At 43.1% G+C, this 18,351-nt stretch overlaps 1 non-coding gene and 1 pseudogene across 1 annotated transcript; one reads left to right on the plus strand and one right to left on the minus strand.

Annotated features, from left to right (window-relative positions):
• LOC126413080 (lipase 3-like) overlaps window positions 1–18,351 on the plus strand; it is a 78,152-nt pseudogene that overhangs the window by 18,519 nt on the left and 41,282 nt on the right.
• Window positions 11,903–11,976, minus strand: Trnai-uau (transfer RNA isoleucine (anticodon UAU)). Its single transcript has one exon. It is a non-coding gene; the product is annotated as a tRNA-Ile (tRNA).

Below are 18,351 nucleotides of genomic sequence, written 5' to 3' on the forward strand. Positions count from 1 at the left end.
ACGCATGCCTATACAAGTTTCTTTGGGGCTTTAGTGTATATTACTGCAACGTACGCTGGTTAAGTCAAGGGCCATACATGGAACAAGTTTTAGATTTCTGAGGGAAAATGGAAAGAAGGAACGAAAATTAGAATATGGAGAATGGATTGCAGAACTCGAATTGTAAGTCGACATGACTGCACATTGCCCACAGTAATACGTTGCAAGGTGAGAAGTAACTTATTTGTGATGTAAAGGGGATACATTTAAAAAGAAAATCGCATTGTGAAGTGAACCCATTATGACAAAAACACAGTCTTTTTACATAAACTCACTGGTGTCAAAGAAAAGGCGAATTTTGAAGATTTAGTTTCAAAGAATTACAAGGATAGTTTTCTAGACGTTTTGAGAACACTGTCAATCTTCCATCGGTTTTCTGACAGTTTTCATCAATGTTTGCTGATTCAGTTGAAATAGTCCCTGTGCGTGTGGAGATGGATCTGATCCATCTGCAATGTAATTCCTGTTTAAAAGAAATTGTTTGACGTCGAAACTGTCGGAGTTCTACGTTGTTTTTTTTCAGGAAGATATTTGAGCAAAGGTTGCTATCAGGGCACAAAACTTAGATCAGCATATGTGTGTCAATGGCTTTTTCCGACTATGAAATTAAAGAGGTAATGATTACGCAGCAACCTTTGTGTCGAAAACCTGTGAAACTGTTTGCATCTACCCGTATGCCGACGACTTGTACCAAACAGAAACTTTATTTTGTCTTCAGCATGCCAAAAATAATTAAATAATACTGCTGGTAGTTCGGTCTATAGTTTACATGCAAATAGGCAAATAGTTATTGATTCTCTCGGGGCTTATGTATAAATCTTCGCATACACACAACGAAGAATGTTTGTGGCATGCACTAAAAGTTATTTTTGTAATGTAGGTATACCCACAGATGCAAATAGCTTCACGGTATTGTGAAACATTTCTGGTCAAGGAAACAAATGTAATTTAGAAGCTGTCGTCGTTGTAGTTTGGCTGAGACAGGCAGGACGTCGATGACTAATTTTTAATTAAAATAATTTGTCAGCTGTATAAAATGCGTACAACTGTCAGAAACTAAACTAAGAGTAATTACAGTTGCCAGGAGAATACGACGGTATTTACAAAGAAGAATAGGAAGAATTAAAAAGTTATTCTGAAAGAAGAGAGGTGGAAAAAGGAAAACAAGCAGTATTATTATACTTTTTTAAACTGAGTCAAAAGATAAAATAACTACACACAACTGATTTCTTCTACACACAAATGATTTCCTCTAATGTAGGAGAAACGTGAGTTTTTCTTTCCCCGCACAGCAAATACAGCTTTAAGCGAATCATATCCTCTGTTTCAGTAAATGGACAGGAAATAGCAATACTCCTTTTTAATTTGTCTATATTCTCAGGACAGCCTCCAGCTGCTTTTCTCTTACTAATGAGATAAGAGAGTGTGTCTTACGGCCAGCACTGCAGTTCAAATCCTGATCGTTGGTGTAATATGTTTGTGAGTGTAAGCACAGAGGTATTATTTGAGTCTGACAGGAAACTTGATCCATTTCGCTGCTAGAAGTAAGTTGATCGTGGTTGTTTAATGGCTTCGAATAGAGTGAAAAGTACTACGCTAGAAACTCTTGAAGTACTAAGAGTTGTTGTTTCCATTTTTATTTGTAGATACCTCGGGAACGTCTGTTGACACCACACCAGAATCTTTTGTTTTATCAATTCTTGGTGCATAAACACGTCCTTTTACTTGAATTTCCTTCCTGTAATTATGTCTGGCATTTCCTGTAATCACTGTCTTCGGAAAACCCAACGGCAGATAACTTCTTATATGAAAACAGCAATTAGTGTGCGATGAATGTTATCACTGTAAAATCTAACGCGGTTGGAGGAATTTTCCACGCAAGACAAGACAGCCATAATCTCTATATTATCTTCAACTTAATATTCTCACAAGACAGGAGGGCACAGAGATGTATGTATAGATAAAAGTATAAACCATAATCTCTACATCTGCTCATGCGATAAAATAACATAACAAGAGGGGGTGTGTCGCACTTGTAGCACTTTCTAAAACTCGACAATGAACTGTAATGATTATTCAGGCCAGAAATATTACACGTCTACTTGGGTTGAATCACGTCAAAAAGGAAAGTAAATGGGCGTTATGTCAGAAGCCAATTCTCAAGCTGCGAAATAAATATGAAATCACTGTATCGCCATCTCCTGTTTATTTTGAATTAACACGTAATTCGAGATTAGAACGTGATTTGTTCAATTTTATCGCCATAAATTTCAGTTTTTATTCTATCAACGAACGGTTGAGGTATCTAGTAGAAGACATGGAAAAATAATTTTGCTTTCCTGATATATTCAAAACGCTGTTCCCCGTTTCATAAACTAAAAACTCCGTCTTCAGGCCACGAGTGGCCTACCGGGACGATCCAACCGCCGTGTCATCGTCAGTGGAGGATGCGGATAGGAGGGGCGTGGGGTCAGCACACCGCTCTCCCAGTCGTTATGATGGTATTCTTCACCGAAGCCGCTACGATTCGGTCGAGTAGCTCCTCAATTGACATCACGAGGCTGAATGCACCCCGAAAAATGGCAACAGCGCATGGCGGCCTGGATGGTCACTCATCCAAGTACCGATCACGCCCGACAGCGCTTAATTTCGGTTATCTCACGGGAACCGGTGTATCCACTGCGGCAAGACCGTTGCCATAAACTAAAAACAAAATAAAAAAATCGATAATCTTCAAAATTACAGTTGATTTTAATTTATAACATCACTTCAGTTAGTTTCTAAATTAGATCAAGAGTATTGCACACTGTGGTTTCATATTCAAGTTTATGATGCTGGCTAAGCTACTAAATATCTAGGAAACCTAAACCTCCCACGTACTTTATTTGGTGTTAAAATAAATATCTGTCAATAAAAGAGGTATACAGCATATGAAGATAAATTAATTCTCTCTTTCCTTGAGATCTTCAAGTGGTTTTTAAGCCCTTAACTTTCCAAATAAATAAACTTGCTGCACTAGGAACAGATCGAATGAAAAAGGCTTGTCTAGACCGATATATTCCAATACTTTGAATAATCTACTCCATAACATTTCTGTGTTTCACCCTCATTCACCGATCAGACAGAACGTTATGACCAGCTACCTAATAGCCGGTATGCCCACATTCAGCGCCGGCCGGCGTGGCCGAGCGGTTCTAGTCGCTACAGTTTGGAACCACGTGATCGCTACGGTCGCAGGTTCGAATCCTGCCTCTGGCATGGATGTGTGTGATGTCCTTAGGTTAGTTAGGTTTAAGTAGTTATAAGTTCTAGGGGACTGATGACCTTAGCCGTTAAGTCCCATAGTGCTAAGAGCCATTTGAACCACATTCGGCACGAATAACAGTGGCGACGCGTCGTTTTATGGAAGCAATGAGGCCTAGAAGGTCGCTGGGGTGGGGGGGTGGGGGGTGGGGGTGGTTGGGACCCCATCTGCAGCACTAGTCATCTAATTCTCGTAAATTCCGTGGAGGGGGCGATGAGTTCTGACGCCACGTTCAATCACATTCCACATGTGTTCGATAGGTTTCAGATCTGGTGAGTAGGGTTGCCAGCGCATCAGCTGACACTCACCACTGGGTCACTCGAACCACTCTATCACACTCCTGGCTTTGTGACATGGAGCATTATCTTGTTGAAAAACGCCATTGCCATCGAGAAACACGGTCGTCGTGAAGGGGCGTACGTTGTCTCCAACTATTGTAGAGTACTCCTTGGCCGTCATGGTGCCTTGCACTAACTCCACTGGACTCATGGATGCTCGTGTAAATGTTCCCCACAGCATAATGAAGTTGCCACCAGCTTGTCTTCGTCCCGCATTACACGTGAGAAATAGCCATTTCCCTGGAAGACGAATGATTCGCGCACTCCTATCGGCAAGATGAAGAAGGTATCGGGATTCATCAGACCATGCAATGCTCTGCCACTTAGCCAACGTCCAGTGCTAATGGTTACTTGCCCATTTCAGTCGTAGTTGCTCACGTCGTGGTGTTAATGTTGGCACATCCAAGGGTCGTCGGCTGCGGTGGTCCGTCTTTAGGAGTGTTCAGTGCACTGTGTATTCAGACACACTTATTCTCTGCCTAGCATGAAAGTCTGATGTTAGTTCCGCCACAGTTCGCCGTCTGTCCTGCTTAACCAATCTTCCCAGATTACGATGTCCGACATCTGTAATGACGGGTTGAGGGGTGGCCGCCTGACCCTACGGTGTCTGTATGTGGTTTCACATTGGTTTCGCCACGTGTTGAAGACAATAGCCAAAGTACTTCTCGAATACCCGACAAGTCGTACCGTTACCGAAATCCTCACGCCGAGCATGAGGCCTATCAGCTGCGCCGTAGTAAGTATCCATATTATTTCTGACGCACTAGTTTCCTGTTTCGGCACAGCCCCTACCGTCGAAATGGCTGTTCTGCTGTATTTTTTGCCACCCACGAGGGAAAGACGTTCGCTTAACCTGTGCATGTTTTTAACCATTGAAGCCATCTTCAGTAAATTATTAACTCCTCTCATAACGACAGCAACTAAAATTCGTTTCCAGATTTCGGTTCATCAGTATGTGGCGAATCATTATCGTAAAGCTGCCATTCTTTCGGAAACTTCTTAATGGTTCAATTTATGACGAGCATACAAAACCTTCGTTCGACCGATTTTCGAATAGTGCTGGTCAGTTTGGTACCCATTCCCGATGGGGTTCTTAGACTGGACATCCTCAAGTATACAAACGTCGCTAAAACAGCAACCCCTAGAAAGTGGAGGACAGAAATCAATCTTCGTTAAATAAAATGATGTTATCCGCAACAAGCAGGGGGTCACGAATCAAATTCATCAATTGGGAAAATTGACGTGTTAAAACAGCATTAACATCGTATCAGGAAGCGGCGGAAGGCATCCCCCCAACCGTTCGCCGTCCAGTCAACGTTCCACCCTTCTGTTGAGGGTAACAGCACATAGCGATGTGATTTAATATCACGAAACCGTTCGTGTTCCCGTAAACAAAGGTTCATGTGCAGCTGGAAGCGGTTTGTGTATCAAATATGGATCACTTCAGCTGCAGATGCCCGCAGCATAAAACTATTTGTAAATCTGAAATGCGTTGTTTGTCGCTCGTACCAAGTATAAATATCTTCCTGTATCTGCATTACTATCAACATTCGTACTGAGTGATGCTGTACCGGGGTTGTTACTAGTGATTCCCTGTTAAAAACTTCGATACTACTGGTGACCAGGAGATCTCATACGTTGTCTTCACGTCTCGCGAAAATGCTTTTCCTTTTATTGACTGTTAATGTTGTTTCATGACCACAGCTTCAGGCGGCCACTCTATTGTGGCGAAATGTTCGCATGGGGCTGTTCTCTGGGGTTGTTCAGTCGGCTGGTGTAAATCTTTCTATTTGACACCACTTCGGCAACTTGCACATCATCGCGATGAAGATGAGAGAGGATTACTGAAAGACAAACACCTAGTCCTCGATAGAAGCGAATCTCCGACCTGGATCTAGACGCAGCGAGACCTTTTACGTCTTATTTCTTTCGGTTTGTCTCTTCGTCTTCCTTTTGTCAATGGTTCTGTGCTGATGTCGCATGACACCTTTCAAATCAAATCGTTGAGAACTTCACCCAGCTTTTTTCTTTTTTTTTCTCACTACATAGAGTGGCTAGGCTCCTGAGAGAACACGCCGAGCTACCACGGCGGCAACCAGCACCCCGCGAAATGTGAACAGTCTATTGTGTTAGCAACGTGCAACGACACTTGCCCACCAACAGCTCTATACTGATTGGTGTTATTTTCTCAGCTAAGGTTGAACGGCATCAGCAATGAATCAGAGCGATGACACCACTGCGATTTTGACCTTCTCCTGTGACCTAAGGACCCTGTACGTCGTTGGTTGCAGCCCGAGCTGATCCGGAAGTACGGCTACCCAGTGGAGGAGCACTTCGCGACGACGGCTGACGGCTACATTCTGCGCATGTACCGGACCCCTCCAGCCCCAAGGCAAAGAACCCGTCCGGCTACCCCATCCTGCTCGTCCACGGCCTCGAGTCCAGCGCCGCAGACTGGGTGGTCATGGGGCCTGACAAGGCTTTTGGTAAGGCGCCGCATCATCAACAACGCGCAGACCTGTCGGCTTACAGTCTACATTGTTTGGTTAACTGCTTCTCACAAAAGAGTCACATAAACACAATTGTTCTGTAAATGTAAACCGTTTCATTCGAAATTCTTTTTGCTCAGCATCAATCGAGGGTACAAAGAAACTATACCTCTAAATTATACAGGAGGTGGACAAAAATAAGCAAGGACGAAAAACACATTATCGCCCATAATAGGGTGTAGGGAATCCGTTGGCATTCAAAGAGCTTCGACTCGAAATAAAGAAATAGAGGAGCCTTGTGATTTACAAGGGTATCTTATACCATTATTCCTGAAGAATGATGCCAAATTCAGGTAACGATGCTGGATGTCGATAGCCACCACGCACCGTTCTCCTCAAAGAAGACGACAAATGCTCAACAGCATGCAGATCTGGCGAGTGTGGTAGCCAAGGGAGATCCAGTGGTTCATCCTCGTTCTACGAATCCAGTACTAGACGATGGACAGTTAGTCTTGTCTTGGAACACAGCATCACCATTGGGGAATAAACACTGTACCATGGCACGGATCTGATCAGCCAAAATGGTCACATAATCCTTGGCAGTAACCATGGGCCCTGCTTAAGTCCGTGGGACAGAAGAGGTAGTTGGAATTGTTCAAAAATGGTTCAAATGGCTCTGAGTACTATGCGACTTAACTTCAGAGGTCATCAGTCGCCTAGAACTTAGAATTAATTAAACCTAACTAACCTAAGGACACCACACACATCCATGCCCGAGGCAGGATTCGAACCTGCGACCGTAGCGGTCGCTCGGCTCCAGACTGTAGCGCCTAGAACCGCACGGGCACTCCAGCCGGCGGTTGGAATTGTGGAACGGTGCCATAAAGGGGCTGTCAGTTACACTTAAACACATATAACTTTATTCAGTTGTCCAAACAATACAGCAAAAATTTTTGAACCTAGTTATTGGCTGAATAGACCACACTACCTTATGCCTTAAGCACTTAGCATTCGGGAGGACGACGGTTCAATCCCGCGTCCGGCCATCCTGATTTAGGTTTTCCGTGATTTCCCTAAATCACTCCAGGCAAATGCCGGGATGGTTCCTCTGAAAGGGCACGGCCGACTTCCTTCCCAATCCTTCCCTAATCCGATGAGACCGATGACCACGCTGTCTGGTCTCCTTCCCCAAACCAACCAACCAACCTTAAGCACTTAAATTTAAAAACGGCTGAAAGCCATTAACTTAAAACACAGACTCAAAACAGAACATTTAGAAGGCAGAAGGCCTCACATAAGTAAGTTCTATAACTTGGCTGAAGGCCCAACAACTCTAACACTCGAGAAGCAAACAAGTTTAATTTAAAGACGGCTGAAGGCCCATGATTTAAAACTGCAGGTAAAATTAATTGAAAACAAACAAACAAAAAAAAAAACAAAAAAAAAAAAACACACACACACACACACACAAGGCAGAAGGCTTCATCTTCAATTAGGCTAAGGCGCCACACAGTCTGATACTTGAAAGACATGAACTTTAGTTTCAAAACGGCTTAAGGCCGATTTCTTAAAACAACTAAAATAATTTTTGTTAGGCAAAAGGCCCAAAGCTTTATCTTTAAACAATATTTTACAAATGCAGAAGGGCCAAACAATGTAAGATTTAACAATTAAGGAATTTAAATTTAAAAGTGGCTGAAGGCCAATTATTGAGAAACACAACTACAATAAATTTTCAAAAGGCAGAAGGCCCAAAGCTTTACAAAAAAAAAAAAAAAAAAAATTATATGAGGCTGAAGGCCCAAACAATGCAAGACTTGACAATTAAGGAACTTTCAGTTTTGAAGCGGCTGAAAGTCCATTATTTGAAACCCATATAAAAGCATACAAATTGAAACCATCGGCTATAAGCCATTAAAATAAACAATCAAACACCAATAATAAAAGACAGTATGGACAGCGGCGCTGACAAGGTTCCGGGGGTAGGTCTGCACTTGAAATATTAACGTTCGCTTAGGGGATACATCCGATCTGTCGGCAACCCAACCAAGAGACAGTCAACGGACCCACCGACAAGACGACTTGCTTTCCACCCGACCAGTACACAAGGAACTCCAAAGCCAAAAGGTAAAAGGCGTAGCCGCCCACAACCGAGTATGCATAAGCTGTCAAAACTACACACCCATGTTGGACAGCGACAACACGGTGAGGAAAGGACACTGCCTTAATTTTACGTCAGCGGCCAGGACACGTAACCGGAACGCTAACGGCCACAAGGCAGAAAATTCCGCTGGTGCACTTGGACTTCAAATAACCAAAATACAGTTAAACTGCACCGGATAGTGGCCAAACCTTCGCTAACTCGAACACTCGCTGTTGCTCACGGGAATACCCTCAACATCCAACCTTGAAAACCAACGGCAAAATGTGAACGGTCTGGCTTCGGTAATTAAATCACCACTCAACTTTGATGTCCTGGTTCGGTGAGCCACGAAGCTCGTAGCAATCGAAACAGCTCCCACACACTCCGACACTGCGTAGAGACTGCCAGCGGGCCCGGCCCGCTGCGCCCCACGGAGATTTACTGGCTGATCCACACCAACCGACCGACTGCCACACATCAGCACGGAGACAGCACTAAAACAACTGAGCGGTCGACATCACAATCTACAGACAGTTTCACGAATACTTGGACGAAGGACTAGACAATACTAACGGCAGCGACTGTGCAATAACAAGGACGAATCACGAGCCGGCACACACAGGCAACCCACAAGCGATCGCCGGCCAACATACACGTCGTCCGACAAGACGACCGACCGACGACCAACCAAGGTGGTCCGCACTCAAGTGACATGTATCGGCAAAAGTCGGGCGACTCATGGCTGTCCGGACCTCACTGCAACCGCGCCCCGACTGAAATTCTGCCGCGTCCTAAGTCAAACACTGCCAGGTCCGAACTCCACTGCTAGCGCTTTCCAGCTGACTGGCAGAGCCAAACTAGCAACACACGACAACCGGGAAGTAATATCAGTCAGCAAAGATGATACGCCAGGGCTTATATCGATAAACGCCGCTGCTGCCTCTGACGGGCCGGCAAGGCGGCAACTCAGTGACTCCAGTAATTGAAATTAACATAACGAGGTCGTTGTACAGTAAAAACTGGATGTCAAATGAGATATGGCACGGACACGAGCCACGCACGGCTCACCACAATATGCCTGCCCAAATCAACACTGAGCCCCTGCCAGGTTTCACTTTGGGACTTAAATCCGCCCAGAAGTTGGACGTAGTGTGAAACAAGACTTGTGCCACCAAATGACGTTCTTCCATTTGTTCTGTTTCTTCGCTGAGGGTGTACTTGCTGCTGTTGACCATGAGGGACTCTCCGTGCAGTTCGGTCGCCGTTTGTGTAAACTTTATGCCGTGTTGCTGACGCAGCCCTTTGCCAGGGAGACACCATCTTGGAGGTTGTTTATACACTTTACTTTCTGCGGAAAACGAATGAAACATAACAAATTTCCCAAATATTTAGGCATAACTCTTGACAGGCCACTTACCTTCAAGAAACACCTGGTACTAACTAGACAGAAATTGAAAACCCGAAATAACGTCATCCAGAGATTAGCGGGTACCACATGGGGAGCGAATGCAAATACACTACGTGTTGCAGCAATATCACACGTCTATTCCGTGGCAGAGTACTGTGCCCCTGTGTGGAGTAGGAGTGCCCATGTAAACAAGATTGACGCCCAGATCAATGAAGCCATGAGGACAATTACAGGGACACTAAAGTCAACACCTCTAGAATGGCTTCATGTCCTCTCAGACATCACTCCGCCTGAAATCCGTAGAGAGAAGGCAACAATTCAGGAATGGGAAAAAATAAATCATGCAGATAAGGCAAGAGCACTACCGATACACCAAGTACTAGATGACCGCTGTCGATATCGCCTTAAATCAAGAGCGCCAATAAGGGACGACAGAACACTTGCCCAAGGAAATACCTATGACTGCCACAAATCCTGAAAAACCAAGTGGAACAATAGTGACATTAACCGACACAATATAGAGGACCCTAGCCAACAACTCCCAGGAATGCAGCTTCCTCGTAAAACCTGGTGCCAGCTTAACCGTGTGAGAACTGGACACGCGAGAACTAAATCCGTGCTGAACAAATGGGGCGCCAATGATAACCCAATGTGTGACTGTGAGACTGATGAACAAACATTACAACATCTAGTGCAAGACTGCCCACTGCGAAGATTTTGTGGTGACTGGAGAGACTTCGTGGAGGCCAGGCCTGCTGCCAGTAAATGGCTGTCACTTTTGGACATAACTTTTTGACGAACTGTAGCTGTGATTATATTTCAACTTTGCTCAGATTTAATAATGACTGGTGTTTGTTCTGTTTATATTATTATGTATGTGTGTATATGTATATTTGTATTTATATGTTATGTTATGTAAATTTACGATGTCAATACCGCACTTGCACTGGTAAAGCCGTACGATAAATAAATAAATAAATTTGTTCTGTATTGGTGCAACGTGCCACAAGGGCGCAGCAGCGACCGGACACACGTTGCATGTAATAATTTTTTCTGCCCGGCCGTCCGCACAATGCACACCCGGAACTGGCCGGGACAGGGGAGACTGGCCGTGACCGCCAAGCAGCGCGCACGCTGAAACTGCGTCTCGCAGTGTAGTGTATGCATTCATGTGGACTGTACAAAGAGCGAGGCAGCGCAGAATTTACCGCGCGTTTTGTGGCTGCCTACACCATTGCTACATAATCCAGGTTTTATGGCTTCCACACTACGTTTTACTGTTTCGGGCATTTCCATCCCTAATGGATCGTTTTGCGATTCCAGCTCGTCCTGAACATCCGCTCTTCTGGAGGTCCCTTCGGGTTGTTTTAATGGTGACAGAGTTCGAAGTTGCGACATGCAAACCTGCATTGATTCTGAGTTCTCGTCCTCTCTATTTTTCGTAACAATCCTATTCAGTGAAACTTCCTGGCAGATTAAAACTGTGTGCTGGACAGATACTCGAACTCGGGACTTTGCCTTTCGCGGGCAAGTGCTCTACCAACCGACCTACCCAAGCACGACTCACGCCCCGTCCTCACAGCTTTAATTCCGCCAGTACCTCGTCTCCTACCTTCCAAACTTCACAGAAGCTCTTCTGCGAGCCTTGCAGAACTAGCACTCGTGGAAGGAAGGATATTGCGGATACATGGCTTAGCCACAGCCTGGACGTTGTTTCTAGAATGAAATTTTCACTCTACAGCGGAGTGTGCGCTGATATGAAACGAGACTCGAGTCTCGGTCCGGCACACAGTTTTAATCTGCCAGGAAGTTTCATATCAGCGTACACTCCGCTGTAGAGTGAAAATTTCATTCTAGAATCCTATTCAGTGACCGCCTGTCACAATCGCTCAGTAGATATTTTGTGCGCGTTGTGAGTTAGGGGATGCTGTTTTTCCACTTTTCCTTTCTGCGGTATAAATCTTGTATACTGTGCCCCTTTGAAGCAGCAAATACTTCGACTACCTTGGTTACACTTGTCTCCGACATCACGCACTCACAACAGCACAAAACACTGTTTTGACTACAGCTGACACTTGGAACGTATTGAGGGAATTGCACAGATATGAAATTACAATTAAATCAACACCATTAGCAGCTGACGGGCGTTGATATACATCAACGGGGACACCTGAAAGTGTGTGCCCCGATCGGGACTCGAACCCGGGATCTCCTGCTTATATGGCAGACGCTCTATCCATCTGAGCCACCGGGGACACAGAGGATAGTGCGACTGCAGGGATTTATCGCCGTCACGCTCCCCGTGAGAGCCACATTCTCCACTTATAGTTCACACGCTACATTCGTAGTGCCCCTGCCATTATACCCATTACTTGCGGCAGACAGACCACCGAGTCCCATAACTGTTCAGGCAAATCGTGTGCATCCGAACTGAAGGTCATCAGCCGGTTAGCCTTAAACGATATGAAGATGGCATCTGTTCATTCGGAAATGCGCTCGACAAGCTTGACTTCGGGGATATGACAGGAACCGATGTTACCTCTGCGGCAAGACCGTTGACTTTGATAGCTCTAGGAGGACAAATATTGATGTAACTGTAGGTCAGCCTGCGAGGATTGAACGGTCCTGACATGGTGCCCCATCGCTTCTGGTATTTTTGTGCAGTCCACACCATAAGTTGCTACCGTCAAAAAGGCTAAACAGAACGTCGGGCGCTGCTCGAAGATCTGGGTGATTCAAATTATGGTTAGTGGCTCTCTAGTTCTCTTACTATAATTGGCCTCTGTCACGTACGAATTTTGTAGAAATGATGTCTTCCATCTGTTCTTGTGCGGTGTAGATAGCTATGAGCTACTTTACAAAAACTACGCTTTAATATTCTTGTTTCAGTAATGAAAAATTTAAACGTAATGTTCTACGTCTAAAATAGCTCACAGATGTACGTACTAAAGCATGAGGAGGCAGGTAAAATTTTTGTAGCAAAAGGATGGAACTGAAATCTCACTTTGTGTTGCTCTATGGTATTCTAATAGGAAAGTAGTTACAAGATGTAACGAAACAGTTATGTTCATGCAGGGTGAGGCTGATTTTAATGTTGTAGGCCTACACTATCTAAATGACATTTTATGATACGTGAGAGAAAAGGGAAGCTATCCAAGTGGTGTGATATATTTTCAGTAGTGAAATAATGCATTAAACAATATTATTTCTTCTTAAGTTTCGCTATTGTTACCCACTGTACATAAATGTTTTGATAGCTCTAAATTTTATGATAATTGAATTAACAATAACCAATAGTTATATAGGAAACATAAATCACATTCTTCTTAATTCACAGTATTCTTCTGCAAAGAGATCACGAATTGTGATATAAAACTTATCATTTGTATTAACCTGTTATTCCAGCATGCGATCAGATAATGCTACAAAGTATTTTTGTGTCTAATACACACAAACGTTGGAATGTTCATTTTACGATCTCAAGATAGTTCTCAAAACCACAAGAAGTGTACTTGTGCCATTTTGCTTCTGATCCTCTCCATTATAATCCCAAGTAACAAGCGAAAATGGGCCTAAACTGTAATAAATTTTACATCAAAACTGTATACTATCCAGATGTTTCATTTGAAATCACCCTTTAAAGCGGTAGTACGATCTGAGATTCATTTTAAAATAACTTGAGATATACTTACTTTCACTTTCGGTGACCTCCTCAATAGGATCACTGTAAAAATAACTGCATGTCACAACATACTACAACACATAGCACAATCTCCGCGCCGACTGTTCCTTTGATGTTCCTCTGAATGCTAAAAGTGGTTGCTTCAACATAAAACATTCTTAGCGCTACCAGAGTTTACCACTTGATGCCTTGGCCGGCCGCGGTGGCCATGCGGTTCTGGCGCTGCAGTCCGGAACCGCGAGGCTGCTACGGCCGCAGGTTCGAATCCTGCCTCGGGCATGGGTGTGTGTGATGTCCTTAGGTTAGTTAGGTTTAAGTAGTTCTAAGTTCTAGGGGACTTATGACCTAAGATGTTGAGTCCCATAGTGCTCAGAGCCATTTGAACCATTTTTTTTTTGATGTCTTGTATCAACATCTGTAGTTTCAGGCTAAAGAAACTCGTACGTCAAATCAAATTAATAAAGACCTGGTTTCAGGCAGACACCACTGGTGTGGTTTCGGGCAGAAACCACTGGAACTCAGAGGGTTAAACTGGAAATTTACGGTGCAGGCTTAGTATACGCCTGGAATAAGGTAGTTGAGAATGACTGCATATTCTAAATGCTAATTAAACTAGGGATTACATTTTACTAAGTATTCTAGTTAAATTTAAAAATAATCACTGAAAACTTTTAGATGAATAATTTATTGGAATTCATCGTAAAAATCAGAATATCAAATAAATTCCTGTTTACAGAGTGAAAACAGTTAATCTACTACCTGTATTCTTTAAACAGGTGTTTTGTAGTAGTTTGTATAACGTTGTATTTGCTTGCAGCATACATTCTGTCAGACGCTGGCTTCGACGTATGGCTTGGAAACGCACGTGGCAACAAGTACTCCAGGAACCATACTATCATTAACCCGGACGACAGCGAGTTCTGGCAATTCAGGTAAGCTGTAAACTGAGGTGTATTGTTACGTTCTACGACTTTCGTCTGCCTCACCAGTACTTAACAAGGGCAATACATGTACTGCCTTGGTGTCTTCAGTGCTTATTCGCAACAAGTATGATTAAAAAACGGCTTAAAGAATCCTTTCAACTTTCCTGGATCACTACTATCTTTTATGCTGACGATGACACAATTTTTGAACGTATTATTCATTACTAGTAAAAAGGAATAGTAATGGTCATAATTACAGAACTAAAATGAAGAATGACTTTCATTACATGTCGCTAAAATTTAAAAGTAAACCGAAAAAGTTTATTCTAGGCAATTCATTGTCTTCAACAGTTATTAAACTAAAGTATGTGTCACTATTGTGTATACACATCTGAATTGATACTGCATGTACCCATATATTCAAATTAATAATCTGGAAGACAGATGAACTAATTTGTTCCACTTTGGTTGCAGAAATCATTCAAACAATAACCATCTAAATAAACAATGTTAATGTGTTCCACGTGTTAGTTGGCGTCCCAGTATTCGACTGCATTGAGCACAGACAAAAAAAGTACGACATTTTTTGCTGTCTAGGATTTAATCACTATGATGCGACAGAAAAGAAATTTGTATTACAATGGTAGAGAAAAGTATGATTCGCGTTGTGAACTGCTAAGTGCACCAGTTACTCAAACAGTTGTCATTGTCCTTGATGATTTCAAGATTTTACCTTGTTTGGGACGTTGAGAAAATGTAGTAATCTATTTGTGTTTTATAGTTTAGCAAGTATATGACCCCTTCAGTTTTCGCAGATCATGACTACATTGCGTCCACACAGTTTTATTTTAAGTGTCATTTCGTTCAAGCAGATTTGTTGAACTCTGTAAGATTCACTGTAGGGTGTTCTACTATTCCTCTCTATACAAAAATGCATTTACCTGTATAGATGAAGATATACTTTATTATTTCTTCGTTATTAATGTTTTCCAAGATTTTTTTGGCCCGCCATGTAGATACTGGCTGGTTTTTCATTCTATTAAATACGACACAAATCGACACTCTTGTTGTCGATAACGACATCATATAAAATCATGACATGCAATCATAGTTAGAATATACATTGCCATTTGAGTGTATAATAATAGTGTGAGCAGTACCAGGTACGCTTTTAACGAGAGGGTGCTGAAATGAAAGCCACTGAATTTTTACGTAAATTTTTAAGGCTTTTTAAATAAAAAAGCTTTTAATATTCTACATCTTTTTCTTCATGCCTACACATTTGCAGCCCTAGCATGGAACATCGTAGTGTGTAACGTAACTATGTCGGTACGTGAGAAACAGAATGCTGTTTCGAATTCTGAGAGTTTGTCCACACATGGAGCACACTCTCCTTCACCATGACAATGTCATACTTCACACGAGCGCTGCGACATCTGCAACAATCCAGCGCCTTGGATATACGGTCACGAATCAACATCCATACAGTCCCGACTGACCCATCCGATTTTCAGCTGTTTCTGAAACTTAAAGAACACCTTCGAAGACTATACTTTTATGGTGAAGATGCGATGCAAGGAGAAGTGAGATTGTGGCTCCGTCAACGAAGTCAAACATTCTACACTGACGGTGTCAACCATCTGGTCTCTCGTTGGGAGAAATGTGTTCGTCGCCAGGATGACTATGTTGAGAAATAAATATGTAAAAATGAAGGCATAAGATGTAGAGTGTAAATGTTTGTTTTACGTAAAAAGTTTGAAGAGTTTTCACGTAAAAATTCCGAGGCTTTACTTTTCATCCTCATCTCGAAAAAATGAACTAGTGAGAAACTGAAGAAATTTGAGGTGTAATGTACACACCGTAGCAGCCCTTGGGCGGCCTGAGCGAGGCATGTCAACAGTTCCTGTCTCTCTGTATCCCCTCCATGTTCGAATAACACTCAGAGACGCTTGGACACTGCCCTTGTTGAGAGCCTTTCCTGGCACAAAGTAACAATGCGGACGCGATCGAACCGCAGTATTGACCGTCTAGGCATGGTTGAACTGCACACAGCTCGAGCCGCGTACCTCCTTCCTGGTGGAATGACTGGAACTGATCGGCTGCCGGACCCCCTCCGTCTAATATGCGCTGCACATGCATGGCTGTTTACATCTTTACGCGGGTTTAGTGACATCTCTGAAGAGTCAAAGGGACTGTGTCTATGATACAACATCCACAATCAACGTCTATCTTCAGGATTTATGGGAACCGGGGTGATGTCTGAACTTTTTTTGATGTGTGCATATTAATGTTACTTTAGTATGCAAACATTAGTCAAAACATTAGTTTTGATAAATAATATTTAAATATTACCAAAAGGTAGAGGAAAGGGGCAGGAAACAGAAAGAGATGCGACACACACTCGACTCTCGACTGATGTCAAGTAAATTACGTAAGGGTGTTTCCATTGCAGTAGCGTCATCCGACAGCATTATAAACCGCCGGTCAGTCAGTTTTTATACTGATGCTGTATGCCGCCTTTTCTAGTTGTTAAATGATGCAACTAGAGTACTAGTCTTCTTATATTATTCTTACTTCGCCTGTCATGTGTTATTTTTCCACAAAGGTAGCAGAATTCCTCCTCCTCGTCTACTAAGTGATCTCCAGCTTCCATGCTCATTTTTTGCTAAACTTATTCTTGCTGCTCCTAGATATTTTCGTCTTTAAATGGTTCACCTTGAGTCCATATTCTGCGCTCAGCAGATTGTCTACTCCATTCACGTTGTCATGCAATTCTTCCTCAGTTTCATCGAGGATATCAATACCGTCCTCATGATACGACTGATATCATTTAACTGAACTTTAACACAATTTTTTAAACCTTTCTTTACTTCCATTGTTTATTTTTCGATATAAACAAAAGAGGAGGAAGATTAAATAACTGCTTTACGCCCTTTGTTATCCGAGCTCCCACCCCTCAATGTGCTTGTATAAGGCTACCATCAATATTTATTTGATTTCAAATTCTATATTTTCCATTGTAATAGGTGTACAAATGTGATTGATGTCTGAACTTGTTATTGTGTCCACCAGCTGCCGTTAAGAGTGCCGCGTCATGACAAAATGGCGACGAAGCAAGAAAAGAGATTTTGTATACTGGAATATGCGAAATGTTTATCTGTTACAGTAGTGCAGCTTAAATTAAGGAGGAACCAAGGAGAAGAATCCGCATGTAAACAGAGCATTAAGCATTGGTATCCACAGTTTAGGGACGCTGATTGTCTCTATAAACAGAAAAGTACCGGTCGACCAAGTGTTCTAGACGCAACCATGGAGAGAGTGAGGGAAAGTTTCGTACGGAGTCCAAAAGACTACAAGGTCCACACAAGCCAGGAACTTGGAATACCGCAGTAAACTGTGTAGAAAATTTTGCGATGGCGGATACATTCCAGAACGTATCGTCTGCAGCTCGTTTAACAATCAAAAGCGGAAGATTATGGCCGCCATCTTCAATTTTGCATCTCAATGCAGGAAGCACTTGGTTGGCTCAAATGGCTCTGAGCACTATGGGACTTAACTGCTGAGGTCATCAGTCCCCTAGAACGTAGAACTACTTAAACCTAACTAACATAAGGACATCACACACACCCATGCCCGAGGCAGGATTCGAACCTGCGACCGTAGAGGTCGCGCGGTTCTAGACTGTAGCGCCTGGAACCGCTCGGGCACACCGGCCGGCGAAACACCGGCGAAGCACTTGAAGATGAACATTTCGCATCCGAGCTGATTTTCAGCAACGAAGCAACCTTCCCTTTATCTAGAAAGGTTAATCGCCACTATATGAGAGCGTGGGACAATGAAAGTCCTCCTGAAGCTGTGGCGCATTAACGAGATTTGCAGTACGTTAATGTTTTCTGTGCAGTGTCACAATCAAACTGTATGGGTCGTTTTTCTTCTGCGACAAGACTGTGAAGCCTTGGTTTATTGCAGTTGCGGTTGTTTCCGCAGCTGACAGCTAATCCGAAGAAGTTGGAGCATCGGTGTTC

This window comes from Schistocerca serialis, chromosome 7 (genome assembly GCF_023864345.2).
Source record: "Schistocerca serialis cubense isolate TAMUIC-IGC-003099 chromosome 7, iqSchSeri2.2, whole genome shotgun sequence".
NCBI classification, from domain to species: domain Eukaryota; kingdom Metazoa; phylum Arthropoda; class Insecta; order Orthoptera; family Acrididae; genus Schistocerca; species Schistocerca serialis.